Source organism: Paramormyrops kingsleyae, chromosome 5, assembly GCF_048594095.1.
Source record: "Paramormyrops kingsleyae isolate MSU_618 chromosome 5, PKINGS_0.4, whole genome shotgun sequence".
Lineage (NCBI taxonomy): Eukaryota > Metazoa > Chordata > Actinopteri > Osteoglossiformes > Mormyridae > Paramormyrops > Paramormyrops kingsleyae.
Genome location: NC_132801.1, coordinates 11527444 through 11544394, shown reverse-complemented (window position 1 = coordinate 11544394; position 16951 = coordinate 11527444). Strand labels below are relative to the sequence as shown.

Genomic DNA, 16951 nt, shown 5'->3' with positions numbered 1-16951 from the left:
TTTGCTGTTAAATGAAAATTGTTAGATATTTGATCAATGACACTGAAAACTTAAAAACTAAATTGCATAAGTAATCAGTTTCTGCTGGCTTGTATGGGCCTAAATGTATTTTTATGCATTACTTAGTTTTTGCCACAATGAATTTTACTGTTCTACCGCCATCAGAATCTCTTGATGGCACAAATAAAGAGACCATAATTGTTAATTCTACATTTAAATATATCACCAAACTACATACTTTTTAACACGACGAATAAATTAATAAATTCGACAAAATAAGAACAGTTTTAAACGGCCCGCACAGAGTTAGTTAAATTTTCTCAGTTGAAGATTCTTTGATTTTGGGCTCGCGCTGATTTGGGAGACACTATGCTTCTCTCTTTTCTGCGCATATTGTCAAGGCCTCCGACTTAAACAGCATGGGAAATTTTATGTATCTGCACATTATCCAGGAGCATTTCCAGAGAAGGGGCCATTCCAGGATTGTGTCTGGCACCTGAACAACTGAAGCGCGATCCGTTACCTAAACGAAGACAAATGTGTTACGGGGATCGAAGAGCCAGGATTATAATGTCAAAGCTTAATCGTGTGACTTAATGAACACTTATCATGTAGCCTGAAGGAAATAGTTTTGGAAAGGAAGGCGTATGTTATTTATTTCGTATTGCTTTACGGCAAGCTTCCAACATCTTTAAACATTTTGACTATAGGAGCTACAAGTAATTTAACCTATTACAAGTGTTTTTTATGGGTTCGCCAATCTCTCGTTTTTCAAACATTGCTGAAAACTTGTTTTTAAATTTATTTCTCTGTGTATCATCATACCAGCATGCTGAAACAATCGTGGAGGGATCTTAGAGTGCACGCGCCGAAGGGTTATAACCCCCGTTGTGTAATTATTAAATTTCAATTCATTTGCAAGCATGTGCGTCTCTGCGGGCGGCGTGATCGTGTATAGATCCTTGCATCCCACTGATGTGGATCCTGACCCACCTACCCGATAACGAGAGCAAAAAAAAAAAACGAGTATCTACACCTCTAATGTTAAAACAACGTGACATTTAAATGTTACTTGTGCCAGTGTAAAAGAATCCTCATTCGCGGTCACGTGAGCCAAAAACTGGGACTTTGTAGGCCAGTTGAAAGAACAGATCGCTCACCTTGCCCGCAAAGACCCAGCCTCGAGCACACAAAACGGGGCAGGCTAGTATCCATGGCTCATATTAAATACATTTACTACCGAATAATGATATGGGGTCAGTGATTAAATGGCACCACGTTTGATTATGAATATGTCGTTATAAGCCATGCTTTTCATAGTTCCGAAGTATAAAGGAGTAAAAATAGAACTGGTATAAGAAGCACGGGCACAAATTAATTTTAGAAATTCCTGCGTCTTTAAAAGTTAACCTGCTGGGTGCGCTGTAACAAGGTTTATGTTACATGTAGGACCTCATATGTCATTTGGTGAGTACATGCATAACTGAGATGACGAATTATTTTACCTTCCAATATATCCTATGTGCTTGGTCTGAAGACTGATGTTCTTGAAGCATTAAATGGTCGTCGTCCCAACATGAGACAAATCACAGATGATGACACTACAAAGTATCACGATGGCTGTGAAATATGAAGTTGATCTTGACCAGTGACTCCGTTGTGACAAGATGTGATCTTCAGCGAACCCGATAGTGATATGATGATCCTCGAGGATAAATTGCTTTCAGTCTGTAATACGCTTCACCCATGACAATGTCTTCTGTAAATATCTATACGTGTATCCCTAAAGTCTTGATAGCCTTTTAGGCAGGGCGACCTCGTGCGTTAGTGGACGGTCCTAAGACAGCCATGGTCCGGCAGACAGACCCGCTTACACTGACTGCTCCTCATTGAGGGACAACGGCGATATGAGTGGTTGCTCTCTCTTTTCAGGACGCTCGAGCAAATCTCGGGACCTCCCTAAAATGGAATTCTTCAAGGTATCAAGCTGCCTATTTTATGCACGCCAGTAAGGTTTTTCGGCGAGTCCGGATGATTGTTAGATTGCTATTGCCACCAAAAGGAAAACTGAGGCGCTACAGGCTTTTGTTTATTTCTTCGTAGTTGATATAGAAACAAAACATAATTATTAAAGTTTCTCGGCACATGCATTTCCTACCACAGAAAAATGGATAACCTAAAATCGTTTTCGACAACAAGGAGAATGTCACATTATTGGAAGAAATAAAAACTTGCTTTTAATAAACAAAAGGCTACAGAAAGTGATTATTTGAGTGGTGCATTTATTTGAATACCTGACACTGTTGCCAATTTAAACGGGTCAGTCGTTTACAAGACTAATTCAGGTTAAGTACCTTGCTGAACTATCCACATGTGCCCTGCTTAAACAGTACGTTAAACAGGTAATCCTCAGATTACGAGTCCTCTAAGTTTCTTATTGCCCTTACGTGTGTTCAAGAAGCAAGACTGTCAATTTTCGATGTTTATCTTAGTCAGGGTTGTTGGAGCCTATCCCAATAAGCACGGCGACAAAGCGTTGATATAACCTGAAGGGGATGCGAACCCATGGTCTACAGTATGGGCAATTCTGCGCGAGAGAAACCGGAAGAATATGTTAGCACCACGCAGTCAAAGCGGATGTGATATGGGATTCGAACCCACAAACCCTCATGATACCTGATTAGAGCTAGCGACGAAGCCACAGAGTGTGTGTAATGAATGATACCAGTTCTTCGGCTTGAGGTAAAATGTCTATAGGACTATTTAGCTAATTCAGCGTAAATTTGTGCACAATTGTTAAGAAGTGTCTCCTAGTGGTGAAAACAAGGAAGTACACAAGCTGGAAAAGTAGTAAAATAGTAGAAGATAACGATGAAGTTGTCTAATGATAAAACAGTAAAAAAAGTATTTTCATTTGCTTAACCAGAGATTAGAACAATCGAATAAAACGGGATTACTCTAAAAAGTGCATTTTAAGACAAAGCAAATATTAATAACTGATCATATCTGTGTTAAAATATAAATAGTAAGGCCATATTTAATAATATTGTGATTATTACGACGTCGTGATTCAACCCTAGAAGACATTAGACTTGGGTGATACGGTGAAATCAGTTTGTGTGCAAACCAGAGCGTACTGTATGTCATGGGACTCTTTACCACCGTAGCAGAATACTCGCTTTTTGTCCGCTTAAAAGGTTGGCCATTAACTTCACACCATATAAGGCACGGACGGGGTTCGAACCCGTGATCTTCGGTTTACGAGACCGACGCCTTACCACTTGGCCACCGCGCCTATTGGCGCCGTACTTCTCTATTATGGAGGTTAAGCATGTATAAAGATTCAAATCCCAATTTATGAAGCTGTGAAATGTGTGAAACTTCAGCAGGGAACCATACAAAAGTCCATAAATTAAATCTATTCATGAATTAATCTTTCATAATCATTCATCCATCCATCTTCCATCTTATCCAGCACAGGGATGCGGGATTTACCATGGCCACTCATCCAATACTGGGTTAGCATGTCCATAAGTAAAAACACCATTTTAAGCTTTATTTTTGGTTAGAACCGTTAGATAAAAGGACGGGACACATGCAGAACAGAATGTGGTGTGTTTGTATTCCCTTTAATTGATTTTGTATTTACGCCTACGATTTTCGTATTTTCTAATTTGTTTGAATGATGTTGTCAAATGTATCTCTTTACTTAAATCTGTGTTAATGTCTTTATGCGTATTGTTGGTATTGCACTAACTCACTACGTTTTAGATGTTGATAAATATACCGAAACATGACGAACAATTTTGTGAAAAAATCTAGCAATTTAATTTCCAAAGGCAGCGTGTTATCGTAAATCATAATTTCATCCACTTGGATGATGGCGACGGTGAGTTAAAACTAACACGTGTAAATGCTGTCTAAATGTATTTTTAAAGGCTGGTAAAATCGTGAAAATCTCTCTGGACGTGCTCACTGAAAAGGTATTATACATGTAAAGTACTAGGAGCGTCCAGTCACCTGGCTTTGTTAAAACACAACAAACCAAAGCGCGTGAGGGAAACACTGATTTCGAATTGGTGGCGCGCCCTACTTTACGTGATGACGTCGACCACGTGGCCACGTGACCGTGACACGCGAAACGCCCAGACAGAACACCGGCAGCTGGAAATACTTCTCTTTGCGCGAATCAAACAAGTAAGACTATGCGGGCAGATGTGTGCGGCGTCCTGCTGTCTTTGCGCTGAGGTGAGCATGGTCAGTGGTCGGTCCCTCTCCGTCACAGTCAGCTAGCCCTGCTGTCGTTAGTCACACTGTTGCTAGTGAGGGAGCCGCCTAATGACCATTTTGTGCGTCTGTTTGTGTGTAGCAGCTGAGCACAAATCCGTATGGCACCTTGCTATAAGCTACCAGTGCGTAATGCAAAGTGGGTCAGGTGAATTTTAGACGCATTCAATATATTTCTATTCGTGCGTGAAACGTAAAAAATCAAGACGCGTTGTGGGAACATAGTGACTGACATTTATCAGATTTGGGTTAATCCCAATGAAAGACATGGCCTGCTATGTCTCAACATCCGTTCTCGATTATGTCAATAACTAATTGCGTGTGTCACTATGATCCGTTGAGAGAGTGAGTTCCGTTGTTCGCCATTATGAATGGCTTTTACTGTTCAAACAATATTTTCAAGCCAGTTCAAACAAACTCCATTTCGCTTATAGCTGTCTAATTTGTTTCCTGTTTGTGCAATTCCATTCACACATATGACAAACATTAATCGTCATAATTTCAGATTCTATATATAATATATATGAAGCGACGTGTTTTACTGCGCAATTCAGAGAAAGTTGACGCCGAAGCCGAGTCCAGGCTGTCAGCTGATAAAGCTTTGTTCAGCAAGTCCATTTTCCTAGCTGTACCGTTCAACATAGGGTTCGCAGCTGCGCTAATGCCGTGTTAAGTGTGCACCCCTGTAAATGGTAAGATGACTGCTTTGGGATGTCACAGGTGGTCAGTGTGACGCAGTCTGAACTAAACCAGTGATCCAGGGGTTAAGTATCTGGGTTATGGGTTATGACTAAAGTAAGCTTTAGTGTGGTAGGAGGAGCCTTCCTAAATGCTAATAAGGGCATCCCTGTCTTTCATTTCACCTGTGTGATCGAGCCACATGTGCCTCTCTCTTTAGGAAGAGCAGAGCTGAGTGGTCCTGCTGTGTATCTAATGCAGCTGTGTCCCAAGGTAAGCTGGCCCCCTCGATGGTCTCTCCCACCATGAAGGCTGTGGTTGATGCTGTCTGGGCTGTGTGGAGCATCGGTGCCTCTATCTACGACTACCTGCACACCAGCGCCATGGAGGAACGCATTCATGCATTAGAGAATGTCATCACCATCCATCAGTGTGTTATTGGGGTGCTGAGTGCTGGCCTGGTCATACTCGTCACCTACATTTTCTTGAGGAAACATTGACGTCCACCACTGGCAGTGATGCATGGGTACCAGGAACAGGAGCACCCCAGAGCTATGGCCCACGTAACTGGAAAGCCAGCTCTCTGCCTCACATGCGGAAGAAATACTAATCACAGCTCCCCTCGTTGTGTGTGCGTTACATCTGCTGCCTTAAGCTGCTTTGTGCTAAGAATGTGTCAAGATTGAACAGGCAAACAAGATGGTGAAACTCCTTTGCATTAAAAAGTGTACATTAGCTTATGGCACTTGAGCTAAAAAGGTCATGGAAAAGTTTGCACTGTGAAGATCTGGCCAGTAGCACCAACATTTTCAAAGATGAAAACTTTATTGAAGTCAACACAGGACCTGCTTAGGTACATGAAGCCACGTGTATTAGCGTTTAACACATAATTTAGGAAATTATCCATTTATCTATTTTTAATGCACTTTACTGATTATTCAGTCAACTTGATGCTTACTAATTGAGATTATTAAACTACAACGTCAACAACCCAGACCAACTTTCATCTGTCTCAGCCAGACCCAGCTCCCAAAATGTCCTTTCACTGTTGCTCGGCTGACAAAAAGCTGATTGGGCTCACTGGCATCCCAAAGGCATCGTCCAGGTGATCGCCATAGCAGCAGAACCCAAACGAGAGGCTCTGGCACATCTGGGTTTTGGCGCTTGAGAAAATCAGGGTATATGAACTTTGACTCATTCCAAGATGTGTCAGCTATTCTCAACCCAAGGAAAACTCTGACCCTGCCCAAAGAACTTTTTAATTAGAAATCTACATTGTTCAACTAAGGTAACAAAACTTAATTAGTTCATAGAACTGTAATGTTTATCAATAAGTTTGACTGTAAATTGTATCCTGGAAGGGTATATGGTGTAGTTATATGAAGTTATATACACCTTTTTGATCTTACTGAAAAGTAATTTTAAGTGACCTTAATTAATAATTACATAATTTTAAGATCCATTGTGTGACCATAACTGAATGGAATTATCATGACTTTGGTTTAGCCTGTTATAAAGCATTTTCAGATGCTTGCTTGTTTTTAAAAGACATTTGTAATAAGCAGAAATGGAGCCATATTATTGTTTAATTGTAACTTTAGTAACAAGTAGCTGTGATTTACTTTTTTAATAGAGATAAGGAATTATTTTGTACTGAAGTGTTTGCTACTGTATTTTAACCATACATCACATATGTACCTTGTTTGAGGTTTTGTATGTTTTGGTGAGTTTAGGACAGAAATGCTTATGTTAACTTTTCTTTTTAATATCGCTCTTTAATTACTGTAATTAATTAATTAGTTATAAACATTTTGTCCCAAAATATGTAATACAAGAACAAATGTATCTTAAATAAATTGATTTAAAAAACTGAAGTTGGGTGAAAAGTACAATACAAGAGGCTCAAGAAACACCTTAAGGCCTGTCTGTTCTGGGAACACCTCTGCTAGCCTTGTGATCCCTGAACGCTCTTTGCACTGCACTTTCCCTGTTGATTTCAATGGTTGTCTTATTAGGCACCTAACCTTGCTTTGTTAGGGAAGTGTTGAGTAGCTCTTGCTTTGTACAACATGCACGTGAACATTAATTGAAAGCTCAGTCTAGATGCAGTTATGCCTAGTTGAGTCCAGGCATGTGTAGGGAGGGGGCTGGGGGTGCTTGAGCACCTGCCGCTTTCACCGGAACAAATGAAAGTGCCCTCCCCCCTCCCATTGATGTTCCAAGTGCCCTTTTTCGACATCCAATGATCACACAGAATTTCACGAGATGGGCCCCCCGCCCAGGTCATGAAAACATTTACATTACATTTACTGCATTTGGAAGATGCCCTGAGTGGCCTATGTAGAAAAAAATGGATGAACCCTTCTGATGTTGAAGAGAAGAAATTGACAGGAGCGGGAAAGATTAGCAATGTGAGAGGAAAAGGACAGGTGATTGTCTATGGTTACCCCAAGATTACGGGCGGTGACCAAAGGACAGATCGTAGAGTTGTCCAGGGAGATCGCAAGATCCTGGTTTGGGGATGGAACAGCCAGGATGAATAGCAGTTCAGTTTTGCTGAGGTTGAGTTTCAGCTGTCATCCATGATGAGATGTCTACCAGACATGCAGAGATCTGAGTGGAGACTTCAGCGTCTGAGGAAGGAAAGGAAAGGATAAGCTGGCAACCTTGAGGCGATCTTCATCTTGGGAGGTCTATTCTGATTGTGAAAATTTACAGAGGGTGCACTGCCCATCTGTCTCCTCCCCCCAGGCAGCAAACAGTATCGGTCAGCCACACCCCCCTGTTCTAGCACCTGCCCCTCGAAAAGTCTGTGCATGTCACTAGTTGAGTCCTTGGCAACCGTATGCTTTGTAATGTGCTATTTGCCTGACTTGTACCTCACTTTGGACAATAGCGTCTGCTAAGTAAATAACTGTTGGTTAAATTAAATTAAATGGGACCCAGCCTAGCTAGTATACCTTACGTTCCTGATAAGCAGGAAGTCTCTGTAGGATGGCATTTCTTCCGAGTTCTCATGTTATTTTATGCTAACTTGACTAACCAGTCAGTTCACACAGAACACACACATGACAGTGCAGAAAACATCTGAGAACAACTTTATTATTCACTTGAACTGACTGGTTCTTGACCCGGATGGGGCCCAGCAGCGACATGTTTGCGTCTGTTCATATCGAAGAGAACGTTCCAAGGACCACATGGAAGAGCTGAACTGCGACCACTCGGTAAGGAGCTCAGGATGGGGAGATGTGCAGGTCCTGAACCTGCAGGGCTGCTGCGTGTGGTGGTGTCCCTTCCAAAACGCTAAAGAAGGATTGTTTAGCTGTAGAAGGTTGTAACCGAGAAGCTGCATCTATTAAAAATTACAAGGTGCAGTGAAAATATTTGATATACTGAGCCACAAATTAGAGTGAAAGTGTGGCCTTTATTTGAATTATCTGCATGTTGACAGTACAAAGTGGAACTAATAAGAACTATTTTTTTTATTTTTCTTGTTTGCTAGTTATATTCATATCAATGAAAATTATTTAAATATGGTACCGGTCAACAACTTAGAACTTAAAAGTATTTAGTCGGAAGTATACACTGCTCAACTAAGGCAATCAAATTTAATTTGTTCATAGGACTATAATGTTTATTAATACATTTGACTAAATTTTATCATGGAGGGGTTCATATGTCCCTCTTCATAGGGTGCAGTTATATGAAGGCTTTTTTAGGTGGAAATGTATGGTAAATTAAGCACTGTTTTGATCTTACTGAAGAGTAATTTTAAGTGACCTTAATGAATAATTACATGATTTTAAGATCCGTTGTGTGACCATAACTGAGCTGAATGACCATGACATTCGTTTTAGCCTCTACTGTAAAGGATTGAGTTTTTTCTTGAGTTTTTAAAAGACATTTGTAATAAGCAGAAATGGGTCCATGTCATCATTTAATTGTAACTGTAGTAACAAGTAGCTGTGATTTACTTTTTTAAGAGAGATAAGTAAGTATTTTGTACTGAAGTGCTTGTCGCTGTATTTTAACCATACGTTACGTATGTTTTGTTATCAGCTCTGAGATTTTGTGTGTTTTGCTGAGTTTAGGACAGAGCTAACATCTGTATACATGATGTTCCTCAAATCACAGGTGACAATAAAACTTGTGATGTCACAGGTGGTCAGTGTGAAGCAGTCTGAACTAAATCAGTGATCCAGGGGTTAAGTATCTGGGTTATGGGCGTGACTGACTAAAATAAGCTTTAGTGTGGTAGGAGGAGCCTATCTAAATGCTAATAAGGGCATCCCTGTCTTTCATTTCACCTATGTGATCGAGCCACATGTGCCTCTCTCTTTAGGAAGAGCAGAGGTGAGCGGTCCTGCTGTGTATCTAATGCAGCTGTGTCCCAAGGTAAGCTGGCCCCCTCGATGGTCTCTCCCACCATGAAGGCTGTGGTTGATGCCGTCTGGGCTGTGTGGAGCATCGGTGGCTCTATCTACGACTACCTGCACACCAGCGCCATGGAGGAACGCATTCACGCATTAGAGAATGTCATCACCATCCATCAGTGTGTTATTGGGGTGCTGAGTGCTGGCCTGGTCATACTCGTCACCTACATTTTCTTGAGGAAACATTGACGTCCACCACTGGCAGTGATGCATGGGTACCAGGAACAGGAGCACCCCCCAGAGCTATGGCCCACGTGACTGGAAAGCCAGCTCTGTGCCTCACATGCGGAAGAAATACTAATCACAGCACCCCTCATTGTGTGTGCGTTACATCTGCTGCCTTAAGCTGCTTTGTGCTGAGAATGTTTCAAGATTGAACAGGCAAACAAGATGGTGAAACTCCTTTGCATTAAAAAGCGTACATTAGCTTATGGCACTTGAGCTAAAAAGGTCAAGGAAAAGTTTGGACTGTGAAGATCTGGCCAGTAGCACCAACATTTTCAAAGATGGAGATGAAAACTTTAATAAAGTCAACACAGGACCTGCTTAGGTGTCTAAGGTACATGAAACAATGTGTAGTAGCTTTTAATATAATCTAGTAAATGATTTATCCATTTATCTGTTTTAATGCACTTTAGTTATTATTCAGTCAACTGGATGCTTACTGATCATTAAACTACAACGTCAACAACCCAGACCAACTTTCATCTGTCTCAGCCAGACCCAGCTCCCAAAATGTCCTTTCACACTGTTGCTCGGCTGACAAAAAGCTGATTGGGCTCACTGGCATCCCAAAGGCATCATCCAGGTGATCGCCATAGCAGCAGAACCCAAACGAGAGGCTCTGGCACATCTGGGTTTTGCCGCTTGAGAAAATCAGGGTATATGAACTTTGACTCATTCCAAGATGCGTCAGCTGTTCTCCACCCAAGGAAAACTCTGACCCTCCCCAAAGAACTTTTTAAATAGAATTCTACATTGTTCAACTAAGGTAACAAAACTTAATTAGTTCATAGGACTGTAATGTTTATCAATAAGTTTGACTGTAATTGTATCCTGGCAGGGTTCATATCTCCCACTTCATAGGGTGTAGTTACATGAAGTTATATACACCTTTTTGATCTTACTGAAAATTGGTTTAGCCTCTGTTATAAAGCATTTGCAGATGCTTAATTGAGTTTTTAACATACATTTGTAATAAGCAGAAATGGGGCAACGTCATCGATTAATTGTGACTATAATAAGTAGCTGTGATTTACTTTTTTAATATATTGAGATGAGGAACTGTTTTGTACTGAAGTGTTTATCACTGTATTTTAACCATACGTTACGTATATTTTGTGATCACCTTGTTTAGAGGTTTTGTGTGTATCGGTGAGTTTAGGACAGAGCTGCTGGGTCAGAAAGGCCCCTCTCTGTCATTAATATTGCTCGTTAATTACTGTATGCGGGGTGTTGGGTGGTGAAACATTATGGGCAGGATGACCCAGCAAAGAATGATGAAAAAGAGCAGAGAAATAAAGAGATTCGTAAAGAAGAAGAATTTCACCTTTCAGCACGACAATGAACCCAATCATACAGTACCTCCAAATCAACAAAAGAAAGGCTTCACCAGAAGAAAATTTAAGTTTTGGAATGGCCCAGCTAGAGCCCAGGGGGTATTTTTCGTACGTGGATTACTTGTTTAGCTGGATGTAATTGTTGACGATTTGGCAGGATCTGTCGGTTTTTCGAAACTCTTGCTGGATGTGTTGTAATCGCAGCTCATCCAAATCCTCAAACCTGCTCGGAGCAGGTTTGTTCTACGTAAATAAGGATTAGCTCACACACGTAATCAGTGTCCGTGCATGGAAATCCGTTCAGTCAATTAAGGCCTTGCCATTCATGGATGAGTGACCAATTGCAATCGGTGCACAAATAATAAGGGAATTTCAAATTCAGAGGGTTTTGCGCGATCGGCAAGATCCTGTATTGTTGCCGGATGATATACTTTTCGAAAGATACTGCTTCAGCCGAGATGGAATATTATATCTTAAAGATTTATTAGCTCCGTATAGTAGAAGTTCAATTAGGCGAAGTCGGGCTCTCACAGCCACACAGACAATGTGCATTGCCTTGAGATATTTGCAAGCGGCACTTTTTTGTATACTGCATGTAGGCGATGCGGGAAATATATCAAAGAGTACAGTTTGCTAGGCAATTAGCAATTGTTTTTCACGGACACCTGCGAGTGCAGGCAATTAAAGACGCGTTTTATGCCGTTGCAGGTAATGTATACGCAATAAAATTACAGTTCTATAAAGAATTTAAAAATCACACTAATATTCTCATTACCCAGAACTTCCAAAGGTTTTGTCTGCCTTCTTATTAGCTTCAAAAGGAATGTTTTATAAATAATAAAGATTTCCTACATTTCATATACATAAAATACATAACGCACACACACACACATATATATATATATATATATGAATGAAATGTCGTGTTTGTACAACACTTATTCCCATGTCCTGCATTATTGTGCTTGAATTTGATTTGCAATTATGACAATAAAATAATAATGAAACATTGTAAACGTAATGTTACGTGACGTAAGTTTCGGGTACGTGCCGTAAGTTCGGAAGGATGCCTACAGGTTTTCTGGACGTCCTGCCCACTCGCCCATTTTAACCATACGTTAAAATGGGCGCTCTTTCGATTCCGCCTTCTCGACCGTACTCCTCCTCGCCTTTGGAACAGTTTCCGGTTCGCCGACAGAAGAGGCCGCAGTGTCATCACTTCGGCTGCTCGCCTGTTAGCTCGCGCTTCGTTCGGTTTGCCTTCGTATGATTGCTCGTGTATGACTGTTTTGTTCCTGGTTCCCGCCTCGTCCTTTCTTGTACCTTCGCCCTGGTTTTGACTGCTTGCTTGGTTTTGGATCTCTATTGCCTGTACTTTGACTTCGTCTCTTCGTTATTCCCTCGGATACTTTCGCTTTGGCTGTGTGTTTGCATCTTCCACTAGGTGTGTGTAAAGAGTGTCTTCCTTTTTGTTTATTCGTAAACGTGGGGATTACTGTTTGTTTGGTTAGGGAGTTAGGCGTAGGTATTGTCGTTTCGTTTCCACCCTTTTGTTTTCACTTAGGATTATCTTAGTTTGTTGGATGGGGGAAATAGGGCACACTCACACACCATTCACTCACACATGCACACCTAAGGGCAATTTAGCAACTCCAATTAGCCTCAGCATGTCTTTGGACTGTGGGGGGGAAACCAGAGTACCTGGAGGAAACCCCACAACGACATGGGGAGAACATGCAAACTCCACACACATGTGACCCAAGCGGAGACTCAAACCCAGGTCCCAGAGGTGTGAGGCAACAGTGCTAACCACTGCACCACCATGCTGCCCCAAAGCTGGTGAATATTGGTATATAATTATTTAAAGAATTGTCGACATAAAAAATTATATATATACATACATCCAGCTAAACGAGTAATCCACATACGAAAAGTACCCCCCTTGTGCTGTGTATGTCGCCTGTGCCTTTAACTGTGGTTGTACTCTGTTGTTGCCTGATCCGTGCGTGTCTTAGCCATTGTGTAATTACCCGCCCTATGTGTGCCTTACCATCCATAGTGTAACTTCCCTGTGTTTTCCTGTCATTCATGGCTTTCCATTAATGATGCATGTTGTGGGGTCACCTTACAAAGTAATATAAAGAATCACTTTGTGTCAGTCCTCTCCTGGAGCCGACACCTTATCGTGGTGGAGGGGTTTGCGTGTTCCAATGATCCCAGGAGCTAAGTTGCCTGGGGCTTTATGCCCCTGGTAGGGTCTCCCAAGGCAAACAGGTCCTGGGTGAGGAACCAGATGAAGTGGGGCTCATCAGACCCCTTATGATGGGAAATAACATGGATACACATTTTCCCTCGCCCAGACGCGGATCACCGGGGTCCCTCCCTGGAGCCAGGCCTGGTGGCCAGGCCTGCACCCATGGGGCCTGGTCGTGCACAGCCCAAAGGAGGCACGTGGGTCCCCCCTCCAATGGGCTCACCACCTGTAGGAGGGGCCAAAGGGGTCGGGTACAGTGTGAGTTGGGCAGTGGCCGAAGGCAAGGACCTTAGCGGTCCAATCCTCGGCTGCAGAAGCTAGCTCTAGGGACATGGAATGTCACCTCTCTGGCGGGGAAGGAGCCTGAGCTGGTGTGCAAGGTTGTGAGGTTCCGACTAGATATAGTCGGGCTCACCTCGATGCACGGCTTGGGCTCTGGAACCAGTCTCCTTGAGGGGGTTTGGACCCTCTTCCACTCTGAAGTTGCTCGCGGGGAGAGGTGTCAAACAGGGGTGGGCATACTTATTGCCCCCTGGCTGGATGCCTGTGCATTGGAGTTTACCACAGTGGATGAGAGGGTAACCTCCCTTCGCCTTCGGGTGGGGGAACGGGTTCTGACTGTTGTTTGCGCTTATGCGCCAAACAGTAGTTCTGAATACCCACCCTTTTTAGAGTCCTTGGAAGGGGTGTTGGAGAGCCCTTCTCCTGGGGACTCTCTTGATCTGCTGGGGGACTTCAATGCTCACGTAGGCAATGACAGTGAGACCTGGAGGGGGCGTGATTGGGAGGAACTGCCCCCCCAATCTGAACCCGAGTGGTGTTTTGTTATTGGACTTCTGTACTCGTCATGGATTGTCCATAATGAACACCATGTTCAAACATAAGGGCATCCATATGTGCACTTGGCACCAGGGCACCCTAGGCCACAGTTCAGTGATCGAGTTTGTGGTCGTGTCATCGGACTTGCAGCCGTATGTATTGGACACTCGGGTGAGGAGAGGGGCGGAGCTGTCAACCGATTACCACCTGGTGGTGGGTTGGCTCCGCTGGTGGGGGAGGAAGCTGGTCAGGCCTGGCAGGCCCAAGCGTATAGTGAGGGTCTGCTGGGAATGTCTAGCGGAATCCCCTGTCAGAAGGAGCTTCAACTCCTACCTCCGGCAGAACTTCGCCCATGTCCTGGGGGAGGCGGGGGACATTGAGTCCGAATGGGTCATGTTCCGCACCTCCATTGGTAAAATAGTCGGTGCCTGTCATGGCAGCAATCCCCAAACCTGCCGGTGGACACCGGCGGTGAGGGATGCTGTCAAGCTGAAGAAGGAGTCCTATCAGGCCTTTTTGGCCTGTGGGACTCCAGAGGCAGCTGATGAGTACAGGTGGGCCAAGCGGAACACGGCTTTGGTGGTCGCTGAGGCAAAAAGTCGGGTGTGGGAGGAGTTTGGCGAGGCCATGGAGAACAACTTCCGGACGGCTTTGAGGAGATTCTGGTCCACCATCCAGCAGCTCAGGGCAGGAAAGCAGTGCAGCATCAACACTATTTATGGTGGGGATGGGGCACTGCTGACCTCAGCTCAGGATGTTGTGGGTTGGTGGAAGGAATACTTCGAAGACCTCTTCAATCCCACCGACATGCCTTCCAATGAGGAAGCAGAGTCTGGGGACTTGGGGGTGGACTCTCCTATCTCTGGGTCAGAGGTCGCTGACGTAGTTAAAAAACTCCTCGGCGGCCAGGCCCCAGGGGTGGATGAGATCCGCCCGGAGTTCCTCAAGGATCTGGATGTTGCAGGGCTGTCCTGGTTGACACGCATCTGCAGCATCGCATGGGCATCGGGGGCAGTGCCTCTGGATTGGCAGACTAGGGTGGTGGTCCCTCAATCAAGAATATAGTTGTGTTCCAACTATAGGGGGATCACACTCCTCAGCCTCCCTGGTAAGGTCTGTTCGGGGGTCCTGGAGAGGAGGGTCCGCCGGATTGTCGAACCTCGGATTCAGGAGGAGCAGTGTGGTTTTTGCCCTGGCTGTGGAACAGTGAATCAGCTCTATACTCTTGGCAGAGTCCTGGAGGGTGCGTGAGAGTTTGCCCAACCAGTCTACATGTGCTTTGTAGACTTGGAGAAGGCATTCGACTGTGTCCCTCGGGGAGTCCTGTGGGGTGTGCTCTGGGAGTATTGGGTGCCAGGCTTCCTTATAAGGGATGTACGACCGGTGTCAGAGCTTGGTTCGCATTGTCGGCAGTAAGTCGGACTCCACCAGGGCTGCCCTTTGTCACCGATTCTGTACATAACTTTTATGGACAGAATTTCTAGGCGCAGCCAGGGCATTGAAGGTGTCCGGTTTGGTGACTTTATGATTAGGTATCTGCTTTTTGCAGATGATGTGGTTCTGGCTTCATCGGACTGAGACCTTCGGCTCTCGCTGGAGCAGTTTGCAACAGAGTGTGAAGCGGCTGGGATGAAAATCAGCACCTCCAAATCCGAGACCATGGTCCTCAGCCGGAAAAGGGTGGAGTGCTCTCTCCAGGTCGGGGAGGCAGTACTTCCCCAAGTGGAGGAGTTTAAGTATCTCGGTCTTGTTCACGAGTAAGGGAAGGATGGAACAGGAGATTGACAGGCGGATCGATGCAGCGTCAGCAGTGATGCGGGCACTGCATTGGTCTGTCATGGTGAAGAAGGAGCTGAGCCAAAAGGCAAAGCTCTTGATTTACCATTCGATCTACGTTCCTACCCTCACCTATGGTCACGAGCTGTGGGTAGTGACCGAAAGAACGAGGTCACGAATACAAGCAGCTGAAATGAGTTTCCTCCGCAGGGTGGCTGGGCTCTCCCTTAGAGATAGGGTGAGAAGCTTGGACATTCATGAGGGACTCAGAGCAGAGCTGCTGCTCCTCCGCATCGAGAGGAGCCAGATGAGGTGGCTCGGGCATCTGGTCAGGATGCCTCCTGGACGCCTCCCTGTTGAGGTGTTTCAGGCATGTCCCACAGGGAGGACGATCCAGGAAATGCTGGAGAGACTATGGAGGGACGAAGTGGCCGGGGAGAGGGAAGTCTGGGTTTCCCTGCTTAGGCTGCTGCTTCCGCGACCCGACCCGGAAAAGCGGTAGGAGATGGATGGATGGATGCACTTCGTGTCAGTCCGCTGTTGCCTCTCTGTGGCTAGTTTTAGGCTGATTATCATAAGCTTCGATGAGTCTAAATTTGTCAGAGAGAAAATTACTTTCTTTTGCCATCCTGTTTTCTGTGCGTACAGCATTAGCCTCAGGTAGCTAGCCAGAAGCAGATGGGTTACCGCAAGGCAAAGTAGGGCTATCAAATTAAAGTTAGAAAAATAATTAATTAACATAGTTTAAAATTTTTCCGTATGTTGTCAGGTATAAAAAGACCAGAATGAACAATGTAAGTCGACTACTTAATTACTATAAGTGAATTATTTAAGCAGTATTTGTATAGGAATGATTCTGTCCTGAGCTTTCTGATCCATATAAGTGGTTGATCACTATATGTGGGTTCCATTGTATTGTCAAGTCAAGATGTGGCATGTGTAACAGATTATTTCACTTTAATTAATTAAATTAAATTTAAATTATTTTATTAATAATTTTACAAAATTGTCTTTCGTTTGATTAACCTAATGGGTGTAATACCCCTTTAATTTTCCCATGATGATATTGTCCTGTATCCCCCCTTTCCCCCTTTATAAGGTTTCTGATTTTACTTTCTCTTTTCTTTTCTGTACTGCGCACGTTG

General features: G+C 43.8%; 1 long non-coding RNA gene and 1 other non-coding gene across 2 annotated transcripts; one reads left to right on the top strand and one right to left on the bottom strand.

Annotated features, from left to right (window-relative positions):
* Positions 1–3223: 3223 nt before the first annotated feature.
* trnat-cgu (transfer RNA threonine (anticodon CGU)) lies at positions 3224–3295 on the bottom strand. The gene has a single exon. It is a non-coding gene; the product is annotated as a tRNA-Thr (tRNA).
* An 856-nt stretch (positions 3296–4151) lies between these two features.
* Positions 4152–6839, top strand: LOC140590853 (uncharacterized). The gene is made up of 2 exons (XR_011991710.1): positions 4152–4248; positions 5186–6839. It is a non-coding gene; the product is annotated as an uncharacterized lncRNA (long non-coding RNA).
* The last annotated feature ends 10112 nt before the right edge of the window (positions 6840–16951 follow it).